This window comes from Phacochoerus africanus, chromosome 7 (genome assembly GCF_016906955.1).
Source record: "Phacochoerus africanus isolate WHEZ1 chromosome 7, ROS_Pafr_v1, whole genome shotgun sequence".
NCBI classification, from domain to species: domain Eukaryota; kingdom Metazoa; phylum Chordata; class Mammalia; order Artiodactyla; family Suidae; genus Phacochoerus; species Phacochoerus africanus.
Window position 1 is genome coordinate 79,407,105 of NC_062550.1, and position 16,646 is coordinate 79,423,750.

At 37.9% G+C, this 16,646-nt stretch overlaps 1 protein-coding gene across 4 annotated transcripts in view; it reads right to left on the minus strand.

The window, feature by feature from the left end:
* NELL2 (neural EGFL like 2) overlaps positions 1-16,646 on the minus strand; it is a 388,134-nt gene that overhangs the window by 120,827 nt on the left and 250,661 nt on the right. The window lies entirely within an intron of this gene.

Genomic DNA, 16,646 nt, shown 5'->3' on the forward strand with positions numbered 1-16,646 from the left:
ACTTATAAAATTACTTTGGCAGTATTTCTTTCGCCCCATTGCTCTAACCTTTCATTGGAACCTTTAGGTTATAGAATGGATCAAGAATTTCAAAGACTTTTCTTTACCTTTGCCAGGTTTCCTTATTCTCCTGACTCCTTCCTTTGTATCTTCTATTCCAGTGACTCTTTCACCCTCAACCCAGAAATTTTTCTGCTGTATGAATTTATGACACATCCTTTCCCATATACATCCTAATTTGGAAATTCTATCCATTTAATAACTCCTGGAACATCTTCTCTTTCACATAGTCTTTAACCAGTGAAACAGAAGTGGTTTTTAGACTTACTCTGTCCTGACCAGATTCCCAACTCTTTTTTTTCATGTATGCTCAATAATTATTCACCCAAGTGTCTCCTAATCCCTTAGAGAATCCATTAATAAACATCATCATATCATAGACACCACTGAAGGCTAAATGACCTTGTAAGGATTTTATGATGTATACAGGTTATATAAAAGTCTTCAATATATTCACATTTCTATGATTAGCATCAGGATACCACCTGGCTGAAAGCAGTAATGTGCACATGCTATAATTTTGAGTGGAAGTGCTGATTAGAGAACATTCACAGGAAGAATCCATCATATAAATCTTGAGGAGAAAGAGCTAAAAGAGCAACAAACAATGCAAAGAGAAATTAGCAGGGCTATGGAATATTTAAAGATATCCTGTATTCTGAATTGTAGAGAATTAACATCGCTCTTGGAGGTAAAGCTGACCTGTAGCTTCATCCAAGGACCCTGGTTAAGTGTTTGTTGATAATATCTCTTGGAATGACTCATTCACACTATCTCACTTGCTCTACTCATCAGGATCCTAGCCTTCAAGAAACCATAGACTGGCAATATGGAAACTCATCATCCAAGGACTCTGGTTAAGTGTTTGTTGATAATATCTCTTGGAATAACTCATTCACACTATCTCACTTGCTCTACTCATCAGGATCCTAGCCTTCAAGAAACCATAGACTGGCAATATGGAAACTCACTCTTCAGGTGGCCCAGGTAAATTGGCATGACTAAGAATCAGTCTAGATCAGCACTGCTCAGCAGAAATATAAGGTGAATCACACACATAATTTAATTTTTCAAGTAGCCCTATTACAAATTTTAATGAAAATAATTTTAATAATACATTTCAGTCAACTCAATTGTTCCAAAATACTATTTCAACATACAATCAATACAAAAATTACTTAGATTCTTAAAATCCTTTCTCATATTAAATCTTCATAATCTGGTGTATATTTTACACTTGACTACCTGTTAACTCAGTTGAGCCACATTTCAAAGGCTGAAGAGCCACATGTAGCCAGGGGTTACCCTAGTGGATAACACAGCTGTTCTTGTGTTCTTCTCCCTATCCTTATCACTCTCCATAAGGATTAGGCTGGCATAAAGTGGAAAGCAGAAAAGAAAGTCTACAGAGAGTAGACTTGATTGTAAATAATGACATAACTGGATAAACCATACACATCCACTTATGCTTGCTTAACATCCGTGAACTCATGCCAACTAACTCCTTTCCAACTTTATCTCGCCCACCCCATCCCACTCCATGCCTGGTACTCACATCAATCATCCTGAGCTGAACTGGACCACCTGTTATTTCCCTAACAAGACTTTGAGTTCCTTCACTGCCAATTCCTTTGCTTAAAAAGTCAATTCTTCTTCCTTGCTAATCTTGACATTTTATTCATTCTTCACTATCACTGTGTACCCAGCTGCTCAATCTGGAAATATGAGTCATGCTTGTGTCCTCTCTTGACCTTATTCTGTACAACCCATACATCACAAGTACTGGTGATTCCCCCTTACAGTTTTGAATCTGTAAGCTTTTCTCCATTTCCAGGGCTGTCACCCTGGCCTGGGTTCCTATCATCTTTAGCCTAGAAAAGCCTCCTAACTGGTCTTTTCAAGTCCACTCTTACCTTCAACCAAACCATTTGCCAAACAATTCACAGAAATGTCTTTAAAACATAAATCAAATCACATCTCTCCTTGGCTTAACACACTTCAAAGGTTTCCTATGAAGCCTAGACTAAAATTCAAACACCTTCCATGATCTAAGACTCTATATGATACGCGCTGTCCTACCCCTTCATTCTACCTCATGCCACCTCCCCCTCTGCTCATAATGCTACACACCCAAAGCCTTTTTCAGTCCCTTAAACACATTAACTTTTTATCCCAGCTCAGGGTCTTTGCATATGCTGGGCAATCACTATCTTTTCTCTTATAAATACCTAGCTCCCAAGGAGAATTGTAAATTCTTCCGGGGCAAGCAATTATTTGTATAGTTTATTACTCAAGTTTCATGCTCAAGAAATATTTATTGATTGCTTCAAAAATATGAAAGAGTTAAAAAAATGGTTTTCATGCTCTTTTGAATCATCACCATCATCACAATCATCATATCATCAACTTATCAAATACTTACTATATACCAAGAACTATATGGAACACTTCTCACTGAGTCTTCACAACTACCCCAGAAGGTATGTGTTATCATCATCACTGTAATAATGATGATAAAACTAAGGCTGAGAGGTAAATATTTTGCCTACTGTTGCTCAGCAATTAAATAATAGAGCTGGGGGAGTTCCCGTCATGGCGCAGTGGTTAACGAACCCGACTAGGAACCATGAGGTTACGGGTTCGATCCCTGCCCTTGCTCAGTAGGTTAACGATCCGGCATTGCCGTGAACTGTGGTGAAGGTTGCAGACGCGGCTCGGATCCCGCGTTGCTGTGGCTCTGGCGCAGGCCGGTGGCTGCAGCTCCGATTAGACCCCTAGCCTGGGAACCTCCATATGCCGCGGGAGCGGCCCAGAAATAGCAAAAAAAAGATAAATAAATAAAATAAATAAATAAATAAATAAATAATAGAGCTGGGATTTGAATCCTGAGCTGTCAGTCCCTACAAAAAATTAGTTAATTTTCCTCCTTGAATTCCAAAAGCTTTAAACTGAGCACTTAGTTTTTCTCTAGCTTTGATTAAAAGCCATATTGACAACTCAAAATTTGTAAAAATTAGTACACATGTGATCAGTTTCTATGTTCTTCATTGTTTAGACATCTTATGCTGAGGTTGCACTGCTTCAGCTGCTATTTTTGGAACATGGTTGCCTAGCAACGACCATGATTAGACTGAATGATCTTCCATATCATGTTTGTTATAATATAGTTAACATGTTATTCACATTTGAGGAATATTTGAGGAACAAGGTGGGCAAATTTAGTGCAACATATTATGAAACAGGAACTATGCAATAAAGCATAAACAATAAGGAGGATGCTTTTCTGTCCAGGATGCTTTAGTTTCCAAATACTTCTTTCAGTCCTCAAATGTATTCAGAATCCAAGAGTTTGGGTGATAGCATAGAACTAAGGATGTCAAAACATTAGAACTAAACCAGTTAAGAGCAGTAGTGGTGGAGAGAACCATGTTTACTTTATAAAGGGGAAAAAATATTCCACAAATACCAGATCCTATCCAGAATCTCACAGCTACATTCTCTTGGAACCCGATGTAATCGAGAAGCATATGGCTAGCTCCATGCAAAACCATCACCATGAACAAAAAACCATAACAAGGCACATATCTGAAAAAATGGTGACGTTAATACTCTCACCTTCTTATATGAAAAATAAATCAGTGGAGGAAAATAAGTAAGCACATAATACACAGCCAAAGCTTGAAGCAGGAACAATGCAAAGAAGGTCTTAATTCTTGGTCAGCTAAATCATATTTCTTTTCCCTCAGCCTACTTAAAATATTTTCTTTCCAGAAACAAGTAATAAAATTAACTGTAAAATTCAATCAAATTGAGTGCATGATAAAAAGCAATTTGGACAAAATAAAAGATAATGAATTGATTCACATTTTGCAAGGCATCTAGTAATGCCTAGTGTGTGACATAAAGCCAATCTCCCCTGACAACTTGAGAGACAACCGAAAACCACATTGATTACAATGCCCCTGTTGGTGCTGATGTGTTGTTAAAAAAAAAAAGGAGTGAGAGAAAATAAATTTTAATAAAGAAAAAAGGGAAAAAGAGGCAATCATAAGTACACGTAAGGTGATATAGCAGGTCTGGCACTTACTATCCCAGTCATGATGCTGGTATTTAAAAATGGTGATGTTTTGTACTAGTTTCTCAGTTTTTGGAAGTACAATTTTCTCCTCTGTGAAATGGGAATGATACTGCCTTCCTTGCAATATTCACAGGACTTTTTTTTTCCGGCTTGTTTAGAAACATTGATTGCTTATTTCGTGATGTCATCTTTTTTCATTTTTTTAAAGTTTTATTGAAGTATGGTTAATTTACAAGGCTGCAATAATTTCTGCTGTACAACAAAGTCATTGAGTTACACATGTACACAATCCATTCTCTTTCAGAGTCTCTTCCCATAGAGATTATCACAGCATATTGGGTAGAGTTCTCTGTGTCCAGTTGGCCAGTCATTCCATATACGTCAGTGTGCATATGCCAGTCTCAAACTCTCAGTCCATCCCTCCCTGCCCAACTGTCCCTTTGGTAATCATATGTTTTTTCAAAGTCTGTGAATTTGTTTCTGTTCTGCAAATAAGTTCAGACAGTGAAAGATAAACATCGTATGATATCACTTATATGTGGAACCAAAAAAGAATATAAGTGAACTTGCAGAACAGAAACAGACACAGAATTTTTTGAAGCTAAAAAGGACTGATCAATGAAGTCACTATAGCACTTCCCCACTATTCAGTTTATGAGTCCCTTGGGATAGTTGTGGACTGGTAGAATAAATTGAGTTAGGCAAGGATTTCTAGACGATTCTTACCCTGACAATTCTTACCTTGATAATTCTTACCCTGCTGTTCAATGGAAAAAGATTTTAAAAACTCATATAATTTTTAGAGATCAGTAAGAAAAATATCAACAGCAAAAATAGACAAAAGGGTCAAAGGATATAAACACAATTCACAAAATAAAAAATACATACATAATAAAACAATGTTCATACCCTCTGGCAATAAATGATATTGAAAATAACAAGATAAATAGTTTTTAAACCTTGAAATTGATAGATAAAAGGGAAAAAGTACCAGTGCAAATGAGAGTTCAGAGAATTAGCCTTCTCATATACTGCTGAATGGGAATATGTTTGGTACAAACTTTCAGAGGACAATTTGATAATACACATCTGAAGTATTAAAATGTGCAGAACTTGGGCCTAGTGATTCTTTTTATACAAATGTATTCTAAGGAAATTATCAGAGAGGCTTACAAAAATTCCCCCACCACATGTTATCTATAAAAGTGAAATCTCGGTAAGAGCTTAAAATTTTGAATTTATATGACTGACTAAATAGAGTTTATCTATTTTATAGAATGTTAAACCATTATAAATTATGCTGTGATGTATTATTGATATGCGAAAATATTCATACCAAACTGAGCATTTTAAAAGAGTAAAAAATAATATAGTATAATTCCAATCTAATTTTAAAAACTATTACAAAATGAATCCATTGCATGCATAGATAAAAGACTATTAACAGCAGTATATTATGAGACAGGATAGTGGAGGATTTTAATTTCCTTCCTCATCCTTTGTACCTTTCTGTATTCATTTTATTGGTCACATCAAATACCTTTGTATCAGAAAGAAAATAAAACATATATGAAAGAAAACATGTAGTAATATGAAAGCAGCAAAATTAGGGTTTCACGTAAATGTGGTATATTTAAATTCATTAATGCCAAGTTTCTACAACATGTATAAATTGTCTTCCCCTGAATTTCAGTAGGGTGTCTATTGATAAATATTATCTGAATTCATTTTGGTGGACTGGTTCTATTAAGTTCATAAGAACATACAGATTTTGCAAAACTGAAAAGAAAACAACATACTTTAAGACTTTTTTTAAAAGGCTAGAAACTTGGATAAGAGTTTCTACCTGGAACAATATCAATGAATTCACCAAGGAAAAACTAATCTAATCAGGGAGATGTCTGACAGAGTAAGACAAACTAGAAAGGAATAATAATAGAAGAATATCTGGTTGAAAGTGACTCAAATTTACATTTACTACAGCTACAAACAGATTTAGCTATGAATAGACTGTGAACACAGAAACCAGCACAAGGAGATTAACAGCCCCGTTCTAGTCCTTTGCTGAGATAATCTTGGAATAACATATTCATGTCATTATACTGCAGAAGAAGAAAAAAAATACAAGGTAGGCTTAGTTTAGCAAAAAGCCTGAGTAAGGAGCTAGCAGCATTGACAGAAAGACGAGCTCATGGTGTGGCATGTAACTGAATTTAATTCTGTATCAAACACTTGAGATAAATTGTATGCAAAGTAACTTAAAAAAGAAAAAAAAAAGCCATAGCAACCACCTACTAGTATTTTAATTTTTTTCCTCAAATAGAATCAGGCAAGTATGGAAACTGGATATAACAAAGGAAAAAAAATTCTTAATTCAGGCTCAGCTTCGTGATGAAGTTTTTGATTGCCAGTCTTCCAAAGGGCTCTAATAAACTCTACAGACATCCTATACCAGAGAAGGTAAAGTATACACACAACATTCCACAGACCCTAATATATTAATTTTTATTCTATAAAACTCTGATGCTCTGGGTAGCTAATCAACAAATATTTGTTGGATGAATTAATGGACTCAAAAGTCTACTGATAGTCGTTCATCAAGTACCTCCCAGGAACTGTTCTGAGTATATAGGGATGAACACAGCAGAAGCAGCAGACATTTTAACCTAGACTTTGTGGAGCTTACAGGAGCTAGGGAAAACCACAGGGGATGGGGAAGAGCCTAGATAAAGTGGGCAAGGAAAGTAATATTTAAGTTAAAACCTAAAGGATATGAGAAAGCAACTGTGCAAAAGGAAAGGGAGGGAAAGTGCTCCAAATGAAAGGGGAAGAATATAAGAAATCTGTGAAGAAGAGATAGGTGTGGAATATCTTCCAGGTCATAAGAAGAGGCCGGTAAGACCAAACATGAAAAGCAAGACAAAGTAGAAGAGGTAAGGAGAAGCTATATCATAAGTTTGTAATGGGGAGCCCACTGAATGGCAATAAGCAAACATAATATGGTTCAAATTTTGCTTTTAATTTATTGCTGTAGCTGCTGTGTACAGAATAGATTGGAGATACTAAGAGCAAACATGAAAAACCAATACGGTAGTGACAACAATAGAGTGACTTAGACTTGCACCATGGGAGGAAGATAAAGAGAAGGGTGTGAATTTGAGCTCTTATTTTGAAAACTAAAACAAAGGACAGGTAGATGAACTGGATGAGGAGAGTGAGCAAGGAATCAGGTGGCCTAGATGCCCATGGCTTTAGCACATGGGTGTTGGCTAAGGCAAAAAATGTGTTAGATTGGGAGAGAGATGTTTTCTTATTCTGAATTCCAAATTTCCCCTTTGCTTTCATAGTTAAATAATAGAATAGAATTTTATATTATTGGGTTAACCATATGTTATCTTGTAGTCATTGTTGTAGGAACTTCAAACAGCTAATACTTTTCATCCTTATAATACCTTTATAAGGTAGGTATAATTTTTCCATTTTACCAAGAGAGAAAGATTCTCAGGGAAGTACCATAACTGTTGAGTTTCCCAGCTAGTAAGTGATCAGTCCTTTCATATACCCCTTACTTCTTACAAAGCAACAAGCACATCTTCCAAATTAAAAACAAAACAAAACATTTTGGTCAAGCACTGCTGTGAAGGTTATATTATATATGGCTTAGGTGTATAAGTATATAAACTCATCTAGTCCTCATACTGAGTGTGAAGTAATTTTCATTCCTATTTTACAGAAGAGGAAACAGAAGCACTGAGAGTAAGTAACTTGCTGAGGGTCACACAGATAAGCTGCGTAGTCAGAATTCAAACCCAGGTGATCTGGCTCCAGAGTGACACTTGTGTTCAGTATCATACTGTCTACTGAATATGAAATGAAGAATTCAATTAAGAAGTCAGAGAAAAACTTGAATGCATGGAGCTAAAAATCACTCTTGATCCATGTAGCTATTTTGATTGCTAGGTCAAAACATCACTGGGACACAATTTTTGCTTCCCTGAGTGGCCCTATCACTTAAAAGCATGCAATTTTAAGATGCTACAAAAACTCCTTTAGCCTTAGTTCCTTCATATGTAGAATGGGGATAATCATCTTTTAGTTGATCCAAAAAAGGGCTAATAAGATTAAATGTGAAAATGCATGTAAAGGGTTTAGCATTGTATCCAGTATATAGTAAACACAAATAAATGTTAGCTCTTGCTATTATTAGCACAAATGTCTTATGTATAAGTTCTCAATGACTTCCTGGGTTTATGAGTTCTGCCGGAGGGGACATAAAAATGTGTGACAGCATACATCCATCCTAATCATCTAGAAGGAACCTGAGGCTACTAGAAGCCAAAGTCACTGAAGTTAATGTCAACGAGCAGGTAGTAGGTTCCCACAACTCTACCTAGACATGACATGAACTGGAGAACGGTAAGACTCAGAGCCAAAATTCACAAATACATGATTAGCTCACATATTTATTCTCTGGGGACAGTTCTGCTCCCCTTAAAAAGAGAAAGAAGACAATAGCCAAATGTCCTTTCATCCTTCACTTATAATAGCAGAGAACCTGAGCAAGTTACTCAACCTCTCTTCTCATCTGTGCAACAGGGATATCTCCTGCATGGGATCATGCAAATTAAATAAATATGACATGGGAAGCATTCATGATATGATAGCTATACATTTCATATAAATGCTCTCTAAGGCTGGCTCTTGAATTCTGTTGATAGAACTACTTCTGATAGATAACTATATCATAACCTAGCAATCCTGGGTATATGTCCAGATGAGACTATAATTCAAAAAGATATATGCACCCCTGTATTCATTGCAGTACTATTCATAATAGCCCAGACATGGAAACAATCCAAATGTCCATCAACAGATGATGGATTAAGATGTACTACATATATACAATCTCAGCCATAAAAAGAATGAAATAATGCCATTTGCAGCAACATGGATGCAACTAGAGATTCTAATACTAAGTGAAGTACGTCAGAAAGAGAAAGACAACTATATCACTTATATGTGGAATCTAAGATGTGGCACAAATGAACCTATCTACAAAGTAGAAACAGACTCACAGACATAAAGAACAGACTTGTAGTTGCCAAAGGGGGGCAGAGAGTGGGATGGACTGGAAATTTGGGGTTAGTAGATGCAAACTCTTACATTTAGAATGGATAAGCAATGAGGTCCTACTGTAGAGAACAGAGAACTATATCCAGTCTCTTGGGATAGACCATGATGAAAGATAATATAAGAAAAGAAATGTATATATCTATATCTGCATCTGTATCTGTATCTGTATCTATATATGGCTGGGTCACTTTGCTGTACAGCAAAAATTGGCACAACACTTTAGATCAACTATACTTCAATAAAATCATAAACTAGAAAAAAACTACTTCTGAAAACAGCAAAATGTACTAATCATGTGAATGCTTTAGCCGATCACTTGCTTGCTCTCATTCTAATAGAGATAGGTGCCAACTATAATTCATTGATTTAAGAAATATTTATTGAATTTATCAAGTTCCACTCTGTGGGTGTGGAGATGAAAAGGACATAAAGCCTGTCTTCAAATAACAGACACAATTTAATGGGGGAATACAGATGTGTAAACAGCTAACTACAAAGTAAACATTTAATTACGAGCTATAGAAATGCAGATGAAGATATCTATTTAAAATGTCATACTGTGACTAAGATGAATACTAAATCCACCATAGCTTCACGCCATTAGCTGCTAAATTAACTCACACTTTCTGATGAGAAGGCTCAAAGAAACTTCACATAGGTGAACCAGGTTTACTGAGCCATAGACAGTGAGTAGCATTTCAGTAACAAAAAGGGAATGAAAGCCGTGTTGGCCAGTAAAAACCACATCAGCAAAGACATTTTTGGAGAATGGTATAGTAAAATCTGCCATCATGGGATAAGTGGAGTCTAAAAATCTAATCAAGTAAGACAAAGGTAGCAATGTTATGCAGTTAATGAGAAACACTACTTTTAGTTGGTTGCCCAGTTACCGGGTGATGCATTGCGGGGCTGCAAGGGAAGGGGACAGGTGCTGCTGCTCCTGGTTTCCTGTAATTTAGCTGTTCAGTTTTCTTCACTGAGCAGGGGTGTCTACTGCTCGGGTCATTGTGTTTAGATGCAACCCCAATGTGTAGAAGGGGTGGGTAGAAACAGACAGGAAGAGTTATAGGGCTATACTCGGAGATTGACACCTGTTGGGAAAAATGGAAGCCTTCTCTTGCTGGAAGGCCTTGGAGCATGCTCTCTGTCGAAGCCTCACAAAGTTAAACATGCTTTGAATTGAACTGCTGAAGTCTCAGATGATCATGTCAGTTACTTCCTATTTCCTTTCCTCCCTCCAACACCCTAAAAAGCTAAGAGCTTTGGTTCATCCAGTTTGAAAATGCAGCTGAAGGCAATTGTATCAGAATTTGTATTATAGTGTGGTACCTTGTCAAGTTTTGCATTACAGTGTGGTTCTGTCAACTTCTATATTAGTTTTGCAAAAGAGAAGCAGCCTTTGTAGAAGCTGGAAATGAAGCTGGAAAGACAGACTGCTTTGCTAAGCTGTATGAGAGTTATTCTCTGAGCGATGGGAAGTCACTAGAGTTTCTAGAGAAGGAAATGTCTGCACCAGACAGGCAGATGAAGCTGGTGACAAAGTTGCGGTCATAACAAAGAGGAAAATGATTAAAGACAGTGAGACAGCCAGTGGTATATCCAAAATGTCCAGGTCAAAAATAATGAAGGTTTGAAATGGATAATGACAGTGGCAATGGTAATAAATAATAACAATAAATAATGCCACATTATATTTTTATAACGCTTTGAAAGGTATTCAGCCTTCTTTTACGTATAATCTTACCACAGAACCCCACATCAGCTGAGAAGATTAAGAAGTAAGGGTAATATAGATTTCTCTCTCTCTCTCTCCTTCTTCCCTCTGTCTCCCCCACCCTCTCCACCTCTGCCTCTACTCTCGGGCTAGCTAGCATTTCAACTGCGTGTCTGTTTTGAAAACATCATTCAATGTATGAGTCTAGCTAGGGGGTAGCACACCCCTCGCCCCACTAGGGAAGCCAAAGGAAGGCAAGAACACTTTCTCTCCAGCAACCTCCTGCCACTTGGCAAATATTTGGCCGTGGGATGTAAACGAAAACAACTACGCACTTCTGCCCAGGAATTGCGAATGCCAGGTAGGTGGCTGGAAAGCGAAGGAACAGTTAGGTTTCATTTTCAGTGCCATGTGTCCATGCACAGTATTGTGCTGTGGCCCCCAGCGGCAGGGGTGCAACATTTATAACTGCCCCATCCTGAGAAAACTGTTAGAGCTTCAAAGGCTCCAGAGATGCCCTGGTCTCTGTACATTTTCCAGACTGCTTCTCAAGCTTTATATGTTTCCTCTGAGCCACTCACACTTTTCCAGGAAATTTTTTTAGGCTTAAGACAGCCAGAGTTTTTCCTATTACTTGTTCCTAAGAGCCTTGACAACATACAAACAAATCATACGTTCCTCCTGTTTGCTGTTAGGAAGCTGAGATGCAGAAACGCTGAGAGCTGCTAGTGGTCACAAGGACAGGTGGTAGGCAGCCGCACAGGGCCCTTTGCCCCTCTGCTCTCTTAGTTGTTTATCACTGGTGCAGATTCTGCATCAGATTCTGGAAATGTGGGGAGCTTTACTGCAAAAGGAGAGTACTGTCACTAATCATTAGGTGTGTAAAGAGAGGCCAAACAAAATCAAAAGCTAACAGCCCCTGGCCCAGCGCAGAGGACTCGCAAACAGTAACACAGCCTCTTTTGCCGATTAACTCAAAGTGAAACCCCGTAAACTGAATCTAGGTGTTATATTCTCTTAGATAATCACATTCTGTGTAATATCCTGTCATCTCCTTACAAGCCATTGGCTGTCACTCCCTTTTGAAAGCTCTTACAACCAGAGAATAGACTGGCCATTAGAAAACAAAACAATATCCATTATTCACGACAGCTTTACTTCCATGAACCTTTGCTACTTTGTCAACAAATTTTATGTATGTTTTGGTTCTAAATAATTTGTTCTGTATAAAATTTGCAATGAACTCAATATTTGGAGTTTTAAAAATTGGCCAACCATCTGACACTGTGCTATCACGGTAAATATATTCTGCTTGTGACATGACTATTTAAAGTTATTTAATTTCGCAAGGAAAACCAATATAGATGAATTCAAAATTTATTGAAGTGTCTGATGGTTCTTCTGAGGTTTATTTCCATGTGATTTATGGATTTAGCAGGAACATGACTCATAAAAAGCCAAACCTTTGACATTATTTCTATATTAAAATCTCCATGGCTTAAGATGACCATATTTACGATCACTTTATGATGATAAATCATAGGCTGCAAACTAATAACACTCTAATTCATGAGTCAGACAGACAAAAAGTAAGTAGATAAGGCAGGCTGGCTACAGGAATTCTGGTATTCAAATAGCAGTTTCTTACTAGAACTGTGAGTTTCAGTGACTGGGAGCTGAGGGTTTGTGATGAACTGGGGTGGGGGACCCTCTTCTCCTAAGAGGGCTTCTTCTTCTTAGCTTCATCTGATAGTTGAGGTGCAGTGTCGCAGATCCAGAAGTAATGGGGAACAATCTGGAAATCGGGCTGGAAATCCAGATTTCCATAATGAAATCTTTTCACTGTTTAAATGTTGAGTCGTTAAAATGTTCCCAAAGCCAAATACATCGCCTCTAAGAGTCAATGCTGGTCACTAATTTGTGACTCAGATACAGTCTCGCTGGCGTGGAGCCTTCAGAATTAACAGGTCATTCTCATAACCCTGCACTCCATTCCAAAGATCTATGGCAGTAGCCATGCCTCGACAACTAAGTTCACAACACATTTTTAAAACAGTGCTTTCCAAATTATTATCTGCCAGCTTTCTTCATATTGTGAAGTTCAGAATCTTTTAAAAAGTAGATAGATGAAAAACATATGACGTCATCATTGGATTTACTGTGCCCGGGTAAATGTATTTCTTCATGATGTTGTGCGATTGTACATGTGTTTGTGTTCATTAGAAGCAGACGAGGAAAATGTTTTTAAGATAGTGAGTATTCTTAACCTTTGCACCAAAACCAAATATGAAAAAAAGCAGCTCAATCATTACAGTGAGGAATTCAGACACAAATATGAACTGGATGCCTTCTGCTTAATACACTCTCTCGAACCTTCCCCACAAACACCAGACTTGCTCTGGGATTAGTGGAATTGAACTCTTAAAAAACAGATGGGAACTGAATATCACTTTTACATTTTATTTTTATTTCTTTATTTTTCTTTTTAGGGCCATACATGTGGCATATAGAAGTTCCCTGGCTAGAGGTCAAATTGGAGCTGCAGCTCCTGGCCTATGCCACAGCCACAGCAATGCCGGATCCAAGCTACATCTTCGACCTATGCCATGGCTTTCGGCAATGACAGATCCTTAACCCACTGAGTGAGGCCAGGGACTGAACCCAAATTCTCATGGATAGTAGTCAGGTTCTTAACCTTCTGAGCCAATGCGAACTCCTGAAAATCACTTTTAAATACAGTTTTGGGAGTTCCCATTGTGTCTCAGGGGTAATGAATCCAACTGGAACCCAGGAGGATGCAGGTTCCATCCTTGGCCTCACTCAGTGGGTTAAGGATCCAGTGTTGCCAAGAGCTGTGGTGTAGGTCGCAGATGCAGCTGGGATCTGGCATTGTTATAGCTGTGGTGTAGGCTGGCAACTGCAGCTCTGATTTGACCCCTAACCTGGGAACATCCATACGCTGTGGGTGCAGCCCTAAAAAAACTAATAATAATAATAATAATAATAATAATAATAAATACAGTTTGGGACAATTCAACAGTGTTAGCTAATAATAATAATGCATTAGTTTTCCATTATCACTATAACAAATTACTCTCAGCTCAATGGCTTAACTATATAAATTCATGATCTTATAGTTCTATAGGTCAGAAGAAGCCCAACCTAGGTCTACCAGCTAATATCACGATGTCCATAGGGCTGAGTTCTTTTCTGGAGTCTCTGCTAAATTTTCTAGCTTCCAGAGCTTGTTCCTCTAGAGGATATTCCTGCCCAGGGCCCCCTCTCCATGTTCAAAGCCAATGATGCTGCAATCTTCTGACCATCTTGCTATAGTCACATCTCCCTCTGACAATAGTTGGGAAAGATTCTCTTTTAAGGACTCATGTGATTAGACTCAGCCCACCTGCAGATGATCCAGGATAAGTTCCTTTTTTCAAGGTCTTCAACCATAATCAGATCTGCAAAGTCCCTCTTGCCATGAAGGTAACATATTTAAAGGTTCTAGGAATTAGGTTGTGGACGTCTTTGGAGGGACCACAATTAGAAACAGTAACAACTGCTAGGTGGAAAGGCTACTATGTCCCAGCTGTCATGCTGATGACCTAGCATGTATCATCTTATCTGATTCTAAAAACACCATACAAGGCATGTAATATTATTCCATTTTAAAGATGAGGAAACTGAGACTAAGAGGTCAGGCTAAATTGCTCACAATCACAGCTAGTCCATAGCAGAACAAAGACTCAAATCTAAGAAGCCTGAATGAGCTAGTATCCATAAACTAAAATGCCACAAAATATTCATGGAGAAGAAAGGGCCAGAAAGAAGATTATGATTTGATTTGGACCAAGCGAAGGAAAAAACCCTATGGCACTCTTAGCCATTTCCCATCTTTTTTTTGTTTTGTTTTGTTACTGTTTTAGCCATTTCCTGTCTTACTGTTCTTGTATTTAATGCACCTGCACCTGCAAATTACTGTATAAAAATGCCTCAGGGAGTGACTTACTGGTTATGATTTTGTTCAAGAAAAATTCTAAATTCACTTCTCATTAGGTCACACTGAAAATATGCTTTCATGGAGTTCTGACAAAGCATTCTGTCTTCTTTGAAGTGAAATTTCTTATCACCTTGATTCTATCTCCCCATTGATTATTAGAAGTATCATCAATTTAATAAATAACTTTAAGAAGAAAGAAAAATAAAAACAAAAACAAAGTACAACATTGACACTTCAACATGTACATCTCAATTCGAAGGTGTACAGACTAAATGAAATGTTTTAGGAATCATAAAATATTTCTGAGAATTTGCACAGAGTTTTCTGGCTTTATTGCTAACAATTCCATTCACACTAAACTGGCTATTATACAACAACCTATAGTTTTGTATCTACCTTCTTCCAAAAATGCCTTCTCTCATTTCTTCCTCTCCTGAAATATCTATTCATCCTTAAAAACTTCAATTTAAATGTCACTTCGTGATGTCTGCCCAAACCAGGCTTATACCAGCTTATTCACTGCCTCTTCTGGGCTTTCCACAGCTCTCTGCAAATTCCTTTGTTAGAGAATGTAATGTAATGTACAGTAATGATTCATTTACACCATCTCCATCTATTAAACTGGACAATAACCCTCCTGTACACCCTGATCAAAGCTCTAGTGTCAAGGAAAGTTAAGCAAAATAATGACCCTTAGGATCAAGGACAGGAATTTAAGGGAAAGATGACATCCTCAAGTAGGAGCCCCTCATTACATGGAAACTGAGATGATTTAATATATCTTAGCATATGTTACCAACCTTCTGCTGATTTGAATAAGCATCATGACAGTCCTAGTTTGACCTCATAGGGTCAAATACTCTCCTACCCATAGGAAGGAGCTAATGATGTCAGTCTAACATCTACTCAAAGAATGAGGAAGAAGGTGGTCTTTTACCTCTCCCCACCTTCCTTGGATTATAAAAATGTATCCCACCTAATTCTCAGGGCAGAGCCTCCTGGCCTGTCCACTTGTATCTCTCACAATCATCCTATCCTTTTTTTTTTTTTGCTTTTTTTAGGACTGCACTTGTGGCCCTCAGCCATGGCAATGCCAGATCTGAGCTGCACCTGTGACCTACACTGCAGCTTGAGGGAAGGCTGGATCCTTAACCAAAGAGTGAGGCCAGGGATTGAACCCACATCCTCATGGATACTAGTTGGGTTCTTAACCCACTGAGCCACAACGGGAACTCTCAAGTACTATCTTAATAAATCTATTTCTTGCTTATCACTTTGTCTCGAGCTGAACTCCTTCTGCGCTAAGACACAAAGAACCTGAACCTCAATAAGCCCAGATAGCAGGTGAGTGACTCTAATTAAAAACGTAACTGTGGGTTCAAGTCCCAATCTGGGTTCTGACTAGGTTCAAGTCAGAGGCATTTTTGGTTTCAACCCATGACCTGAACATGACACTGCAGAGGCACCTTGGACTAGAGAGGAAGAAAGAACACCAAAACAGAGCGCTGTCACCAGGAGGTTACATATCCCCTGAAAGATTAGATCAGCGGCAGAACCAGAAGATGAATTCTGTCCCATGGAGCACTGGAACAGTGAAGAGGCATGGGGAAGGTCAAACCTTCATTCTGGCTAACATGACAAAGCCAACCATCAAGGGAGGAAAT